The sequence below is a fragment of the Cupressus sempervirens genome, chromosome 3 (assembly GCF_028749045.1).
Source record: "Cupressus sempervirens isolate cs-2001-9-10 chromosome 3, ASM2874904v1, whole genome shotgun sequence".
Taxonomy (NCBI): Eukaryota; Viridiplantae; Streptophyta; class Pinopsida; order Cupressales; family Cupressaceae; genus Cupressus; species Cupressus sempervirens.
In genome coordinates this window covers 1124054442-1124069216 of record NC_143120.1, presented here as the reverse complement: position 1 = coordinate 1124069216, position 14775 = coordinate 1124054442, and the positions used below count along the sequence as shown (strand labels likewise).

Genomic DNA, 14775 nt, shown 5'->3' with positions numbered 1-14775 from the left:
CTATTTATTTGGATGATTTGACAGTCTTTTCAAAGAAAAGAGAGGATCACATCAAAGACTTGGAAACTGTACTCCAAAGATGCTGAGATCACGGTATCTCTCAATCCAAAAAAGTCAATTTTCAATGTTACTGAAGGAAAGTTGCTGGGGCATATAGTCTCACCGAAAGGCATCAAAATCGATCCAGACGGGGTCAAAGCTATCCAACAACTAGGTTTACCATCAAATAGAAGCGGTGTCAAATCCTTCTTAGGCCAGGTGAGTGTAGAACAAATAAGAGGACATGTAAAAACCAACCATCCCAACATAATTACTCAGCCCCTCGTGTAGCCTCTCTGCAATAACTTGGGCCCAATCTAAATATTTTTCTCCATGCAGCAACACTTGAATGTAGAAATACATCCAGTCCTCCCAATAAAAAGCATGAGCGTTCCCCTTGAATCTATTCAATAAAATGACAATATTCCTCACTTCAGGTATAAGATGTTCCCTAGTTAGGGATTTGGGTAACCTTGAACCATCCTTCTGCACTTTTATGAGCCAATTCCTGGCTATAACACTCTTGTATATAGTCTTTTTTTCAGAAAAGAAAGAACAAGAAATCTCAATTAACCAATTTTCATAGACCTCTTGAGGAGGAATCCTACCATGATAGTCTCCCTATCAATTTGCACAAACACTTCACCATTGCTTGTCCTAATACACCTATTTCTGGCGTCGTACCTATTCATGCAGGCACAGACCAACTCAAGATAGGGCATAGCAATTGTTAATGCAGCAGCCTCAATTAAACCACTACGTATATTTCGTGCCATCATGGGACTACGCTTTGGATTCCTAGCTCTCTTCAAGAAATCAGTTAGTTCCTCTTGAATCAGGGTTGTGTCATCGAATTCTAGGAGGGCACTAATCAGGCAGGAGGTTTTGCCCAATTTAGGGAGAATGGGCCTCATCTTCGCTATGAATTCCTTCAATTATACTAAAATCTATTCAGAGACTAAGAAAATAGAATGCTACAACTAGAATCAAAAAAGAGCAAAGAGGATGTATAATTGAATTCACCTTGTCTCGCCTGAAGTGCGTAATTTTCGAAAGAAATGAAGCTAATTATACCTTCCAACTATTTGTTTCTTTCGCTACAACAACAATGGTTATTCCGTTCATAAGATCTCATATTTAATGGCGAAAGATTTTTAAAAGCACTGTCACTTGCTCTTCCCAACTTATCCATCCGTGTGGAAATTCCCACAACTTGATGTGATTTTGACAATATATTAATTAGCGATCAATTCCACACGATTGGCATGTTTTTTAATGATTGTTTCCATAATCACATTTCCCCTTTGAAATGTGGGGATGCAAAAAATACTTAACTTCTCCTACGTCGTCCTTTAACTATTCTAAGCGAAAGTCGCTGAGTTGATATGTAGACGGTATTGAACCTTGAACCGTTTAAAAAAATGGGTTGATATATGCGAGCAGGCAGAGGAATAGGAGGCAACAGCTACTTTCGAGACAATGAACCTCTGAACTTTGAACCATTTTGTTGGCGCAATTCAATGCGACGTTTAGGAAGGTTAAGTCACATTGACCTACCTAAACACCGCATTGAACTTGAACCATTGAACCACACCAATGAAATGCTTCAAGGTTCAAAGGTTCACTGCCTTGAAAGTAGTTGTTGCCTCCTATTCCTTTGCCCGCCTGCATATATCAACCTCTTTTTTAAATGATTCACGGTTCAGTACCATCTACATATCAACTCAATGACCTTCTTAGAAGAGTTAAAGGGTGGCGTAGGAGAAGTATTTTTGGCATTCTCACATTTTAAAAGGGAAATGCAATTATGAAAACAATCATTAAAAAGCATGTCGATCATGTGGAATTGATCGCTAATTAATATATTGTCAAAATCATATTAAGTCGTGGGAATTTCCACACGGATGGATGAGTTGAGAGGAGCAAGTGACGGTACTTTTAAAAATCTTCTGTCATTAAATATGAGATCTTATGAACGGAATAATCATTGTTGCTACAGCAGAAAAATAGAGAGTTGGAAGGTAAAAATTAGCTTCATTTCTATCGGAAGTTGCACAGTTCAAGCGAGACAAGGTGAGTTCAATTATACATCCTCTTTGCTCTACTTTGATTCTAGTTGTAGCATACTATTTTCTCAGTCTCCGAATAGATTTCAGTATAATTGAAGCAATTCATAGAGAAGATGAGGCCCCTTCTCCCTAAATTCGGCAAAACCTCTTACTTAATTAGTGCCCTCCCAGAATTCGATGATATAGCCCTGATTCAAGAGGAACTAACTGATTTCTTGGATAGAGCTAGGAATCCAAAGCCCAATCCCATGATAGCACAAATTATACGCAGTGGTTTAATTGAGGCCGTTGCATTCCCAATTGCCACGCCCTGTCGTGAATTGTTCTATACCTGCATGAGTAGGCACAACGCCGGAAATAGGTGTAGTAGGACAAGCAATGGTGAAGTGTTTGTGCGCATTGATAGAGAGACTGTCAAGGCGACAATTGGGATTCCTCCTCAGGACGTCTATGAAAATTGGTCAATTGGGACTTCTTATTCTTTCTTTTCTGAGAAGAAGACTATATACAGAAGTTTCATAGCTAGGAATTGGCTCATAAAAGTGTAGAAGGGTGGTTCGAGGTTATGCAAACCCCTAACCAAGAAAAATCTTATACCTGAAGTGAACCAATATATCACCTCCCTTGTTTGAATCTAACTCGTATTCCAAGAAGTGGAGTCCAAAGTCATCAAGTTTCCCTTGAACCTCTTCAATTGCACTGAGTTCATTGATAGGTTCTCCTAAACTAAGCAATTGTGTGTGATGTACCATTTCTAGGCAAGAGTTACCATCATGGTCATCTGTCAAGTGGAACACACATTTCCTTTAGTTGGCGGAGCTTCAATAGCCAACCTTTGTTGTGCTGCAGGCAATTGTAAGGTCTTATTTCCTAATCCCACAGCCATACTGTTGAACCTCCTTGGCACATCTTGATATGGTTGGGGATAAGACCTATTAGCTTTAAGCAATTGTCTTTTGAGAGTTATCATGTCATTTACTAGCCTTTGAAACATGGGATCTGATGAAGTTGTTGCGAGAGAATTTTGGGACTTTGAAGTTTGAACTTCTCTTTTCCACTTCCCCACCAAAATCGGATCATCTTCCAATTCGCTAGCTGGAGTATCTTCCACTTAATTGTTTCTTCATGGCCTTCCTTGATGATTGAATTCCTTCATTCTATATTTTCCGTGGCCACGTATAGTATTTTATCATCTAAGTCCTTCACTGCCTTTTCTTTTAAGAATTTTGCCACACCGAATTTATGTACATCTTTCGTCTGCACTAGCACGACATGCCTTTTATTTCTCTCCTTATCCCATGTCTGTGCTTCGGGTTCAAGTTCTTCATTGGCAGCTACCGCATCTTTGTAGACCTTAATCAAATTAATGATGTATTCAGTCCCCTACTAGACTATAGATTCTAACCAATTTTCAAATGTTCCAACCAGCATTCAGTTCTTTTGAACCTTATACAGATAGTCCTGGTTCCTAGGAGACATTGGATCAAGTGTTTGTGGAACCTGAGACAAAGGTGGTTTGTGTTGTTTTTGCAACACACCAATGTATTCGGCCATCAACACATTTCCCTTTTGTCTCTCTTGTCCTTCAAGGTTGAAGACATCATCTTTTATGTGCAAGTCTCCAATTGTTTGGCGTCTACAGCCTTGGTTGTTGCACCCAAATCAATATTTTCAATTACAAAGTCCTTTTCCATTGCATCCTCAGGGGTTTTATCAGAGATAGTCGGGCTACCTTTGCCTCCCAATGGCATGTTTATTCATTTACCTCTATTTTGGATTCACTCTTTAATTTTTTGGCATTTGGATTTTTTCCAAGACATCTACTTACCATTTCCTCCATAGGTACGCTAATAGACACCACATTGTGTTTCTCACTAATGGAGACTCCTAGCCATCTCGAGGTACTTGGTGATTTTGTTGTTGGTGCTGTTTGGTGTGTTGAAGAATCAACTACCACCAGAGTAGTTATGAGAATAGGGCATTCTTAGGGTAACTATGCTTCCACCTCCACCTCTGGAAGAGTAGGAATCTCGACAGCTAGTTCATTCATGGTTGTGGTTGCTGAAATGTCTTCACTATCTAAAATGTCAATAGCCTGTTTCGTGGTCTCCTCTTTCTTCTTTTTACTTCTGGCTCGAGTAACACAAACAGTTGGAGGGCTTGGTACTGTATCCTTCAATTGTTTGGAACAAACTTTTTTCTTCGATTATCACTTAAACCTGCAGCATCAATGTTAATATTAAAAGGGGTAAATGGAACATGAGCCTAAGAGTCTTGAACTGCTAGTATGCTCACAAAAGTGTTTGTTTCAATTCTAGCTCTATGGTCTCTCCACCACTTTTCGGTGTGTCTTATGACATAAAACGTATGGGTTTGAATGTTACCCTCCTCTTTCCTATTCTAATCAATTTCTGGAATAGGCTGATTATGCATCCGGCTATTGAACTCTGGATTCAATAATTCCTCATTCTGCACCTCTGGAATACCAATTATGTTCATGGGTAATTTGATTGTAACAATCTATTGAAGAGAAAACTGGACCATAGCCTCTTTCGGACCTCAAATTTATCAATGCAATCCTCCCAATAGTCTTCCAATTGAGGTTCATTTGCAAAATTAATATCAACATTCAAATGAACTTTAGGAAACTCTTTACTGTCAAATCTAGGCCAGGCAAAGTAGGGTTGAAGATTGAACTTTTTTAGCTCTACAACCAGGTTCAGAGCATCTGAAACAGTCTTACAACTATAAAAGTCAAGTTCAATAGGAAAAATTGGAGGTAGCTTCATTCCTCATCCCAAATTTCTTCTCCACATGAACAACTTGTCTACATACCTCCAAGAGTATGTAACTGCCAAATGCATATCTTGGCAATCTCTAAGACTCGCCTTCAAAACTACCAATCTTCACATAGGTAAACCTAGGGAACTAGATGAAATAGCTCTCGTAGGCACTTATCAGGTTTGTGGCCTCAGGGGACATCCTCCTGTACAAATTCTCATCCAACTCAAAAGCCAATCTTCCAACAAAAGCATCATTCCATCTATAGAAGTTTTCAGTGTTTTGTTGCAACTACAAGTGGGGATAGAACTCGGACACTTTCATGGCATCCACCCAAGGCTCCTATTGAAGACCTGGCCAATCTCTCACACATGCCAAAATGTAGAACAAATAAGAGGACATGTGAAAACCAACGATCCCAACATAATTACTTAGCCCCTTGTGTAGCCTCTGCAATAACTTGAGCCCAATCTAACTATTTTTCTCTGCACAACAGCACCTGAATGTAGAAATACATCCAGTCCTCCCAGTAAAAAGCATGAGCATTCCCCTTCAATCTATTTAATAAAATGACAATATCCCTCACTTCAAGTATAAGATGTTCCCTTGTTAAGGGTTTGGGTAACCTCAAACCAACCTTCTGCATTTTTATGAGCCAATTCCTGGCTGTAACACTCCTATATATAGTCTTCTTCTCAAAAAAGAAAGAATAAGAAGTCCCAATTGACTAATCTTTGTAGACCTCTTGAGGAGGAATCGCAATTGCTGCCATGACAATCTCCCTATCAATGTGCACAAACACTTCACCATTGCTTGTCTTAATACACCTGTTTCCGGCATCACACCTACTCATGCCGGCACAGACCAATTCAGGACAACGCGTGGCAATTGGGAATGAAGCAGCCTTAATTAAACCACTAAGTATAATTCACGCCATCATGGGACTGGGCTTTGGATTCCTAGCTCTCTTTAAGAAATCAGTAAGTTCCTCTTGAATCAGAGTCGTGTCATAGAATTTCGAGAGGGCACTAATCAGGCAGGAGGTTTTGCCCAATTTAGGGAGAAGGGGCCTCATCTTCCTATGAATTCCTTCAATTATATTGAAATCTATTCGAAGACTGATAAATAGTATACTACAACTAGAATCAAAGCAGAGAAAAGAGGATGTATAATTGAACTCACCTTGTCGAATCTGCATTGCATTACTTTCGAAAGAAATGAAGTTAATTTTACCTTTCAACTCTTTATTCTTTCGCTGCAACAACAATGATTATTCCATTCATAAGATCTCATATTTGGCGGAATATTTTAAAAAGTACTATCACTTGCTCCTCCCAACTCATCCATCCGTGTGGAAATTCCCGTGACTTAATATGATTCTGACAATATATTAATTAGCGATCAATTCTACATGATTGGCATGCTTTTTATTGATTGTTTCCATAATCGCATTTCCTCTTTAAAATGTGGGAATGCCGAAAATACTTATCCTGCACCGCCCTTTAACTTTTCTAAGCGAAGGTCACTGAGTTGATATGTAGATGGTATTAAACCTTGAACCGTTTTTAAAAAGGGGTTGATTTATGCGGGCGGGCAGAGGAATAGGAGGCAACGGCTACTTTCAAGGCAGTGAACCTTTGAATGTTGAACCATTTTGTTGGCGTGGTTCAATGGTTCAAATTCAATGCAGCGTTTAGGAAGGTTAAGTCACTTGACAACATTTTTCTCTTTTGGCTGTATTGAACTTGGCTCGCGGGAGATGTAAGTGGTTCAATCGGGGAGCCCAAAGCTTGAAAAATAAAGGAAATGAAGATTATTTATTTCGACAGATGATTGGAAATAAAAGGGATGCAACATCCGATAATGTTGTAAGAGTTACTGTGAGTCTATTGATAGATGTAATTAAAATTTCCATATGAAAACACTATAAATGTACTTATTTGATCTATGAAAGGGGTTCTGGAATAGGAAAGGTGTTGAAGATTGATTATGAAAACCTAAGGCATTTTGTAACTTAGTAGATTTTAAATATATCTTAATGAAATAATATTATTACTGACCATAAAAAAAATTTGCAATTTGTTGAAGATGTATAAATGGAAACTAAATCATATATGTCATTCTTAATGTTGGTGATTATTAATATATCATTAACTTGATTAGAATTGGGAATATGAGAAACAAAGTAAAGGAGCTTGATAACTTATTAAGAGAAGTATGGCCAAAGTATTAGTGCACAATGATAAAAATTTAACCAGAGTAATATTACCATAAAAAACCCTGAACCCTATTAGCACGCGAATACTCTAGAAACATATTTACTATTTTGTAAATTACTAAGCTTACATTATTCTAAAGGATCTAAATGAATATTGTGGTGGAAAATAATTATCTTAGTGGACCCTGCTCGATATAGTGGAAGAATGAGTATATGTGTTGTTAGTGCAATGCATATTGAGTGGATCATATAATTGAAAACTTCTAAAGTTTGAACAAATATTTGTATCAGCAAAACATTACAAGAGTTGCATATCAACTTTATTAGGTTCTTTATTGGCCACAGCTGAGATTGGGCAATATAGTTTGATGCAGGAGCATCATGGGTTTACTCCGTGTGTACTTTGGAGTTCTTGGAGGGATGCTTGGTAGTTGCTTTAGAGAGTACTTGGAGTGTTACTCGATCGAAGAAATGTGGATGCTTGGTCATTATTGCATGCAGTGTTGGCCGAGGAGCTTGGTTGCTGAAAGGCTTGGGACATACTGTTACTCAACATACACTATGTTGCTCAGATTATACTATACTGCCCTGCATGTATTGTTGCTCAAGGATGCTTGTGGGAGCTCGGCAAGTGTGCTCAACAATTTTCCTGATACTTGGCAGTATGGTTTGCCAATTGGAGTTCTTCAAGTTTTGGTTGGCCGACTTGGAGCATTTAATACGTGTAGCATGTGATCGTGTTGTGGAGAGATTGTGGGGACATGTGTAGACCTATTTGGGTTTTGGTTATTTGTCCTATGTGCATTTAATGGGGGTTATAAGCCTATTAAGGCATTTTGTATTTAATATCTATTGTGAGCAGATTTGTGGCTTAAATATGCATTTAATGTAAGGGTTTATTTAATTTGTAACTTGTTAGGCCAACTTGTGGCTTTGTTGGGTATAAGTAGGGGGGTCTTATAGAGTCTTGAGTCATTGTCATCTAGCATGGAGAAGTAGGTGTGAGAGCAAAGTTTAAGCAGAGCTAGTAGCTTGGTGAGGCTTGGAAACAAGGAGATTGTTTGGTGGCTTGCATGCACAAGTTTAGATCTTGCTAGAGGTTTCTACTAGATTTTTGTTGTGTTACAGATTTGGCTACCTAGGGTTAGGGTTTGGTTGGATCTTGAAGGATCTTGCAAAACTGTTGCTTTATAATTTGGTCGTAACCTAGAAGGCCTTACAGTTGGGCACATTGTATGTAATCATTTGTTTTATGAATAAAGAGTTCTGATTTGGTATCAGATCGTATATCTTGTGTTTCTATTGTGTGTTTACTTGTTGGGGGCTAGGACATCTCATTTTGGGATTCTCCTGCCTTATACTGCGTCAGGTGGTATCAGAGCTCAAGTTTTCCTGAGCGTGTAGACAAATCACCAAAAGTGAGGCAGTTTGCACCAAGACCTTGGGTGGAGTTTATCAAAGCTGAAGGTTTGATCTTGTTGAGCCGAAGGTTTGATTTGCCAAGTGATTGCTGGAGCAGAGAGATCGTGTGATTTGTATTGCAGATTCGTATTCTTGACCTTGTGATTTGTTCCTAGTTGTTCATGCGAGGTGGTAGGTTGTGATCTGACTTGCAAACAACTCGATTCTGTCACAAGGTGCTCAGTGGGATTTGTTGCTTTGGGTTTATGAAGATCTTGGAAGATACCTCTAAGAAGATTAGACCCTGGGGCGATTGAAGATCTATGTGATGTGGTGGAGAAGAAGATTTTAGAGACGTCTGCTCGGTTGGAAACTAATTTAACCAATCAAGGTAAGGAAAGGATAGTTGAGTTTCGTAAAATTTATGGAGTTGGAATCCACCGATCCAAAAGCATGTTGTATGACCAGTTAGAAGACTTGTTTGAGAGAAAAGTGAGCATGGCAAGGTCGAGATGGAAGTTGGTTTTGTTGATCAATTTGAGGAGTCTAATGTGAAACCTGCAGAGCACCTTGTGGTTGTTGCTGAAGAAGTTCCTAACCTTGCTGATGTTTGACATGATATTTGTTTTCATGAGTTGGTTGTGTTTGACATGGAAATTGCACAACACCTATTTCTGGATAATCAAGATATTCTGGGTGTTGATTTACATGTTGCAGAACCTCTTTTTGTGAGCAATGAGATCGTTGGTGTTGTGAGCTTGGCTTGTGTTGATGAGGGCTTGCATTTTGTTGCTGATGTGGATTTGGTTTTGGATCTTCATGTTGTTGTTGTAGATGTAGAGTTGGATGAACTTGTTGTTGATATGCTGATTGATTAATGGTAATTAGGGTGATTCTAGTGTTTGAAGGAATGATGCAGATGTGGATGATTTGCATATTGGTTATTGTTGCCCATTTTTGCCCCCCATTCAACACATCACTGATATCTGATCAAAGAGATCTTCAATGGGTTGGAGTCCTAGTTTTGGGTTAACCCACTAAGGTTGGCAGCTAACATTTCATGTTAGTTTGAGCCCTTCGTTGACCGAGTTGACTCGATTTGTTCTTTAATCGAGCTACAGTTTCTTCTTTTGCCGAGTTGCTCGGTTTATTTTTGGTTGGGTTGACCCACGCAGACGAGATCTGACAGCTCGCATGTTTTCATGAGAACATTTGTCCATCCTCCCGAAAGTGCGAGATACTACCACGCGTCGCCATTCTGGCATTTCTTCATACTGCAAAATTTCCACGAGGTTTCGAGGTCCGAAATTGCACCACGTATGTTGAGCATTCCAAACAAGTTGGCTCCGATGGGTCCGCAATTGGTTGGTTAATGAACTCCATATCGGCAGCTAACGGGGTCCAGAGTTTCATACGCATGCAGACGAGATGCTGCCGCACATCACCATTCTAGCATTTCTTCATGTTGCAAAGTCTCCGCAAGGCTATGAAGTCCAGAATTGCGCCATGTAGCAGAGGGTCCCATCTTCGGCGCTTGTTTTTAACACAGCATGCATTGCGCAAATCGACAGTGGCGATTTAACGGAAGACTATAAGATCGTCGTCCATTCTATCAAATGGTAAGGCATGAGATGTTGCTGCGTGTCGCCATTTTGACATTTCCTCACACTGCCTTGTTCCTTCAACGCTCTGAAACTGGGAATTGCGCGACAACCATTGGATCTGGCTCATCTAGGAGTCTCCTCACTGCATCTCAGTCGTCCGCTCGAAATAAAGCTCATCTTGATCAATGGGAGATTCTCTCACATCTCGGCTGTCCATCTCAAGGGGAAGATCTGCATCGACTATGGCAGCTTAATCTGTCGTTGGGGGAGATTCTCGCCGCATCTAGGTTGTTCATTTCAATGGAGGATCTATAATGACGGCCACCATTCAATTTCGGGGAAATCAAATTTCCCCCGCAGTCAACTCTACAATTTTGCAAGCGAATAACACGTCATGTTATCCTTTTGCATTTTTTACCAGCGGCGCGATTTGACTTCTAATGGCCATGACATGCTATCAAGGCCAGTTCTTCAATGCCCAACGACTTCTTGGGCCTCGTTTCCACAACTCCAATGCACTCCATGCCTCTTTAATGCATGAAATGATCAAATTTTCAGCAATTTGATCTCTTGCAACTGGATGCATTGTTTTTGCCCTGCTTGTCACTTTCAGCATCAGATTGAACTTCATGATCAGATTTATTTCTGATTCTTTAGTTACTGCTCTCCTCTACAACTCAACTCCACTTGGTTAGGGTTTGAACTCAATGTTAAATCAGAGTTATGCCTGAACCCTATAAAGGCAAGTTGCAAATATTTCTTAAGGGTTCTTCTCTGGTTGTATTTTTGCAGTAACCTTAAGCTCTGTAATTGTATTCATTTTTCTTTCCATTAATGAAATTCCTACTTCTTACCTCTTCTTACCATTCATTATTTGTGCATGTTTATTGCCTTGTTTTGAATGTTTCTTCCCTAATTCTTAGAGTTATATGTTGTGTTTAATCTGTTGATGATTGTTGCACTGTGAAGATGTCTTTCTTTTCAGCATTTAATTAACTCCAAACCTACATGTGAGTTTTGAGAGGGTTGAATACAGTCAAGATTTGTGTATTTGGATATTTCATCCATGTGTTGTGCAATCATGGGTAGAGATTGTAACCATGTTCTATCTCGGTGCATCACCCCCTTTCCCTTTCAATATTTTAGTTTATGTTCTCTCTCTCCCTTTTCCTCTCAAGCAATAGTTTAGGTGCACCCTAATAGTGAGGAAGTCGACCTTCTAGGTTTGACCTCAAAGCGCAAGTCCCACATTTAGAGGTCATTTTCATATTGCACGAGGTCGCTCGAGGGTCATACCTCAAGCAAGGTGGCAGACTTTTGTGTCAACAGTTCTCCTGTCCTTGATGGATTCCAAACATTTGGTAAAGATGAAGTTAGTTGCAGATTTTTCTTTGAGCATCAGAGTGTGGGACACACTTTTCTATTTGCCTAAGGAGTCTAATTCAAGAGCATGATGGGTTTACTCGGTGACTACTTTGGAATTCTTAGAGGGATACTCGGTAGTTGCTTTAGAGAGTACTTGGAGTGTTACTCAATCAAAGAAAGGTGGATGCTCAGTCATTATTGGGTGTTGTGTTGGCCGAGGAGCTCGGTCGCTAAAGGGCTCGCCACATACGATTTCTCAACATACACTATTGCTCGGCTTATAATGTATTGCTCGGCATGTATTGTTGCTTGGTGATGCTTGTGGGAGCTCAATAGGTGTGCTCAACAGTTTTGTTGATACACGGCAATATGGTTTGTTGACAGGAGTTCTTGAGGTTTTGGTTGGCCGACTTGGAGCATTTAACACGTGTAGCATGTGATCATGTCATGGAGCAATTGTGGGGATATGTGTGGACCTATTTGGGTCTTGGTTATTTGTCCTGTGTGCATTTAATGGGTGTTGTAAGCCTACTAAGGCATTTTGTATTTAATATATGTTTTAGGCCGACCTTGTGGCTTAAATATGCATTTAATGTATGAGTTTATCTAATTTGTAACTTGCTAGACCGACTTGTGGCTTAGTTGGGTACAAGTAAGGGGGTCTTGTAGAGTCTTGAGTCATTCTCATCCAGCATGGAGAAGAAGTAGTAGCTGTGATAGTGAAGTTTAAGCAAAGCTAGTAGCTTGGTGAGGAAACAAGGAGATAGCTTGGTGGCTTGCAAGCACAAGTTTAGATCTTGTTGGAGGTTTCTACCAGATTGTTGTTGTGTTACAAATATGTCTAGCTAGGGTTCGGTATTGGTTGGATCTTGAGGGATCTCGCAGAATTGTTGCTTTGTAATTTGGCCATAATCTGGAAGGCTTTACAGTCGGACACATTGCATGTAATTAGTTTTTTTATGAATAAAGAGTGGTAATTTGGATCAAATCTTGTATCTTGCGTTTTTGTTGTGTGGTTACTTGTTGGGGGCTAGGACATCTCCTTTGGGGATTCTCCTGCCTTGTACTGCATCATAGTTACCCAAATATGTGCCAGTATTAATAAGCTTCAACTATATAAAGTATATGTTTGAGCTAAATATTTGAGGTTGTGTGAATATCAAATGGTTGGTGATGGAGAGATGCAACTATTATTGATAAAATGTCCCTTCCTCTACTCAATGTACACTTAGGATTCTTCTTGGCGTAAGCTGGTAAAAATAACTTGGCAATCAATATTGGCATCTGTTCTGAAGCAATTTCTCCTTCATTCTGGACATCTGGTAAATGGCTTGTCTACTAGTACTTGCCATAAAGGATTCAGAGGCTAGACATAACCTTGGGAAGTTTGACTTTTGCAGCAAGAAGCCCTAGTTCACTCAATCTCTGATTCTGCTCAAACAGCGGGGTTTACTACTGATTGGTATGCACAGGGAAAGTCTGCTGAAAATGCTGTTTGCAGCAACTTCTTCCAGGGACTGGTTATTACATTTCTGAAGCAATATATGTCCATTAACAATTCAATATTTGCATATATTTAAGGTCAGCCCTTGTCACTATTTTAATCTACAATTTAAAAATATATTATCTTTTCAGCTGTGTTGTTTGGGAAGGTAAGTCCTGTTCTTTGTAGGAATACTCATTTTGAAGCTTTAAATCTGCATACACTGGAAACTCAAAAATCAAAGTGAGGAGAATCTAATCATGCATACAGACATTGTCATTAAAATCAGAAGCAAACACTGTTAAACAACAATATGGAAAACTGTAGCAGCTCATATGCAAACTGTTTGGTAATATGTCTGTTCAGTTAATAATGAAATGGGGTGATTGGAAAAAAAGAACTGTACCAGATTTAGGCAGCCTCTTACATTCTTCATCTTCTCTATAGGAATCCTCACTTCATTGATATCACAGAAGACAAATTGGGTGAGAATTTTTTGCAAGTTTGGTGTCCTTGGTGTTGTTTTTAAGGTCAAATTAAATTGATTGTGTAACATTATCTTAGCTGAAGGATACAAATGGTATTGAGTTGTTGCTGTTGGCATTGTTGTCATTGATGTCAAAACATATGCACCAGATGTTTGCACTCCAACTGATGTACAGAATTGATCTATCAGATACTATTAGGTGCTATCCTTCGGTTGGTGCTGAATTTTGTGAAAATCAAGACTGCATCTTGGTTGTGGTGTCCAACAGCTCCGGGATATATCTCACATGTTATCTTTCGCTGATTGCGCTGGTCTTATGTATGACCTATCTATGGGTCTCATGGTAATATGGTACAGAGTTCTCTTATGTGCAACCTATCTTTTATGTCCGGTGCTAGCATGTTGAATATTATTAAATATCTCAATATAATTTTTCATATTCAAGCTGACATATTTTGCTAGGCTGACTTATGTGTATGGATATGTGTGTATTTATAAAAAACATCTTTCTTATCTAGATATGAGAGTGAGTATGTAAGTATGAATGGATATATGGTGGTGAAGTGTGCGAGCAGAGTAAAAGGTGCAAAGAATAATTGTGAAGTCAGAGAAATACAAGTAACAGGAAAAAGTATCCAGTACTGCAGAGATTGTTGAAGGTTGGTATAAAATTCCTAAACAGATTTGTGCAGAGTAAAAGGTGCAAAGAATAATTCTGAAGTCAGAGAAATACAAGTAACAGGAAAAAGTATCCAGTATTGCAGAGATTGTTGAAGGTTGGTATAAAATTCCTAAACAGATTTGTGCAGACAATTGATGCTGTACTCTTAATGGCAACGGGCCTCATGCATATGTAGATGCAGTTTTATTAGTTCAATTTTGTCTGTAAGCCTATTTTGCAATCAATCATTTTTTTATCATGACACTTTGCCCAACTATCAGTGAGCCATACCAGTAGTGAGCACCCGAGAATAGGCCCTTGTAAAAATCACCTTAACCGGTATATTAGTCATCAGAACTTTTCCAAAATTTTCACGTCTTAAGTTTCCACGTTAATTATGATGTTCATTGTGTGTGGTGTTTATGTGATTTCATGTTCAAATTTCTTTTACCGAATGGTTTTAGATTGCTCTGGATTAATTAAGTTTGTGAAAAGTGTTTTGGGTTAACTGATTCAACCCCCCACCCAGTTATCTAGATTGTTCAACTTCAACAAATAGATCTAAAAGAACGGATGTTGCTACATCAATGAGCCATGGCATATTTGGCTTTAAGTTTTTCCAATCTGAACTCCTCACTATAATAATGCATAAGGCATATTACTTAAC

The 14775-nt window shown here is 39.0% G+C and overlaps 1 long non-coding RNA gene across 5 annotated transcripts in view; it reads left to right on the top strand.

Moving 5' to 3' along the window:
- Positions 1 to 14476, top strand: part of LOC149570761 (uncharacterized) — a 30716-nt gene extending 16240 nt beyond the window's left edge. Inside the window, exons 2-4 of one of the 5 annotated variants that reach the window (XR_016363023.1) lie at positions 13408 to 13445; positions 13637 to 13790; positions 13966 to 14476. This is a non-coding gene — a long non-coding RNA (uncharacterized LOC149570761). Of the gene's footprint in view, positions 1 to 13407; positions 13446 to 13622 lie in introns of all 5 variants that reach the window. The other 4 variants (XR_016363022.1, XR_016363027.1, XR_016363024.1 and 1 more) reach the window with 4 other exon arrangements.
- The last annotated feature ends 299 nt before the right edge of the window (positions 14477 to 14775 follow it).